General features: G+C 47.0%; 1 pseudogene; it reads left to right on the top strand.

Moving 5' to 3' along the window:
• The first annotated feature begins 520 nt into the window (after positions 1-520).
• On the top strand, positions 521-1,917 carry LOC118521831 (elongation factor 1-alpha 1 pseudogene; annotated as a pseudogene).
• Positions 1,918-3,511: the final 1,594 nt, after the last annotated feature.

Raw genomic sequence — 3,511 nt, forward strand, 5'->3', positions numbered from 1 at the left:
CTACTGAAAATAAGAAATTATTGTAAATTACAATACATGACCGAGAACTTGGGGAAAAGATTCAGGTTGGGGAGAAATGTACATTATAGGAATGTTAATAGCAGTTCCATTGTATGGGCTGTAACCCCAAGGTCTGAGGGTGGGTCACCTGATCCCATCCTTGCCTGCAGGTGACAGCCTGGCTCCTCCCCTTCCTCCCTGTCCCCTTCACTCATTCACCACCAGATCCAGCATTCACTGTATGCCAAGCATTGGACGGGATGACATCGTAGCCACTGAGAACAAATGTAGGGTGTTTGAAGAATCTGTAAGTTCTCACGTGTCAAAAGAAGCACCCTACTAAGGAATAGCCCTTAAGGGCAGACCCTCATTCGTAATTTGCCTGTTTGTTGCCCCCCATCCCCCAGTTTGTACTCCACTGATTACAGTTTCAGTCCACTCTATTTCTTTACATTAATCTTACCAATGAGACATGAATTTGAGGAATTTTAGCTTTTTCGCAGTGGGTTTGCAGCCAGAACACAGGTGTCATGAAAACCACAGCTCAACCTAAACCAAAATGGGAAAGGAAAATAATCACATCAACATTGTCGTCACTGGACACGTAGATTCGGGCAAGTCTACCTCTGTTGGTCATCTGATCTACCAATGTGGTGGGATCAGCAAAAGAACTATCGAAAAATTTGAGAAGGAGGCTGCTGAGATGGGCAAGGGCTCCTTCGAGTATGCCTGGGTCTCGGATAAACTAAAAGCCGAATGTGAATGTGGTATCACCACTGATATCTCCCTGTGGACATTCGAGACCAGCAAGTACTATGTGACCATCATTGATGCCCCAGGACACAGAGACTTTATCAAAAACATGACTACAGGCACATCTCAGGCTGACTGTGCTGTCCTGATTGTTGCTGCTGGTGTTGGTGAATTTGAAGCAGGGAGCTCCAAGAATGGGCAGACCTGTGAGCAAGCCCTTCTGGCTTCCACACTGGGTGTGAAACAACTAATTGTTGGTGTTCACAAAAGGGATTCCACTGAGTTATCCTACAGCCAGAAGAGACATGAGGAAATCGTTAAGGAAGTCAGCACCTACATTAAGAAAATTGGCTACAACCCTGACACAGTTAGCATTTGTGCCAATTTCTGATTGGAATGGTGACAACATGCTGGAGCCAAATGCTAACATGTCTTGGTTCGAGGGATGGAAAGTCACCCATAAAGATGGGGTTGCCATTGGAACCACACTGCCCGAAGCTCTGGATTGCATCTCTGCCACCAACTCCAGGACGTCTACAAAATGGGTGGTGTTGGTGCTGTCCCTGTGGACCAAGTGAAGACTGGTGTTCTTAAACCCGGCATGGTGGTCACCTTTGCTCCAGTCAATGTTACAACTGAAGTAAAGTCTGTGGAAATGTACCATGAAACTTTGAGGGAGGCTCTTCCTGGGGACAGCATGGGCTTCAATGTCAAGAATGTATCTGTCAAAGATGTTCGTCGTGGCAGTGTGGCTGGTGACAGCAAAAATGACCCACCCATGGAAGCAGCTGGCTTCCAGCTCAGGTGATTATCCTGAACCATCCAGGCCAGATCAGTGCTGGATATGCACCTTGGCTGGATGGTCACGCAGCTCACATTGCTTGCAAGTTTGCTGAGCCGAAGGAGAAGATAGATCATCGTTCTGGAGAAAAGCTGCAAGATGGTCCCAAGTTCTTGAAACCTGGTGATGCTGCCATCATTGATGTGGTTCCTGGCAAGCCTGTGTGTGTTGAGAGCTTCTCTGACTCTCCTCCTCTGGGCCGGATTGCTGTTCATGACATGAGACAGACGGTTGCTGTGGGTGCCCTCAAAGCAGTGGACAAGAAGTCAGCTGGAGCAGACAAGGTCACCAAGTCTGCCCAGAAAGCTCAGAAGGCTAAGTGACTATTAGCCCCAATACCTGCCACCCACTCTTAATGAGTGGTGGAAGAACGGTCTCAGAACTGTTTGTGTCAATTGGCCATTTTTTTTTTTAAGATTTTATTTATTTGACAGAGACACAGCAAGAGAGTGAACACAAGCAGGGGGGAGTGGGAGAGGGAGAAGCAGGCTTCCCGCCGAGCAGCGAACCTGATGCGGGGCTTGATCCCAGGACTCTGGGATCATGACCTGAGCCCAAGGCAGACGCTCAACGACTGAGCCACCTAGACGCCCCTCCAAAGTCATTGGCCATTTAAGTTGAATAGTAAAAGACTGGTTAGTGATAACAATGCATTGTAAAACCTTCAGAAGGAAAGGAGAATGTTTTATGGACCATTTGTGTTTCTGTGTGTGTGGCAGTTTTAAGTTATTAGTTTTTAAAAATCAGTCCTCTTTTTTTTTTTTTTTAGGATTTTATTTATTTACGTGAGAAAGAGAGCATGAGAGGGGGAGGGTCAGAGGGAGAAGCAGACTCCCTGCCGAGCAGGGGGCCCGATGCGGGACTCGATCCAGGGACTCCAGGACCATGACCTGAGCCAAAGGCAGTTGCTTAACCAACTGAGCCACCCAGGCGCCCCCAAAAATCAGTCCTTTTTAATGGAAATGATTTGACCAAAAATCTGTCACAGAATTTTGAGACTCATTAAAACAAAAGTTTAATGAGGAAAAAAAGAATTTGAGGAATTTTAAATCCCCTCCTTTAAAAATTTCATCACCTCTTAGAGCATTAGGGACTCTCCTTAGCGTGAATTGGTACAACTTGATTTTGGCCCTCCGTAACACCAAATTAAAGGATGCTGTCAAGAAAATAAGTTTTGATTGAAATTGAGTATAATTTTGGAAGACCTGGTGTATTCCCTTCCCGTGGCTCCTGTAACAAATCACCATAAACAAATTACCATAAACTTAAAAAACAAGAGAAATTTATTCTCTCGCAGCCTGGAGACCAAAAGTCTGAAATCAGTAGCACAGGGGCGTAAATCAGTGTCAGCAGGGCCACGCTCCCTCTGGAGGGCCTAAAGCGGGATCTGCTTCTAGGACCAGAAGCCTTTCCAGCTTCATGGCTCCAACACTCCTGGGCTTGTGTTTGTATTACCCCAATCTGTGCCTCCAGGGTCAGACCACCTTCTCTTCCCCACCTGCCCCTCTCTCCCAAGGATACTTGTGGCTGTATTTCAGACCCACCTGGTCAGTCTCCCTACCTTAGGATTCTTAGCTTAATCAAATATGCAAAATCCTTTTTTAGGGGGGTACATTTGTAACATTCACCGGCTCCAGGAATTAGGACATGGATGTCTTTGGGGGGCCGTTATTTAGCCTCCCATCCCTGGTGAAGTACCGTAGCGGGAGCTCAGACAGCATCTGCACTGAGGCCCTGAGAGCCAGGCGGCTAGAAGGGGCCAAGGGGTGGGCCAGAGGGAGTGGGGTGGTGGAGAAAAGAAAAGCATGCTCTGTTTCCAAACTTAGCAGAGCTACCCCTCCTCCTTCCTGTCTTCCTTCCCTTTTCCCTTCTCCCTCTTCATCCTTTCTTATCCCTTTTCTATCACAAGACTCCTTG

This window comes from Halichoerus grypus, chromosome 3 (genome assembly GCF_964656455.1).
Source record: "Halichoerus grypus chromosome 3, mHalGry1.hap1.1, whole genome shotgun sequence".
NCBI lineage: Eukaryota > Metazoa > Chordata > Mammalia > Carnivora > Phocidae > Halichoerus > Halichoerus grypus.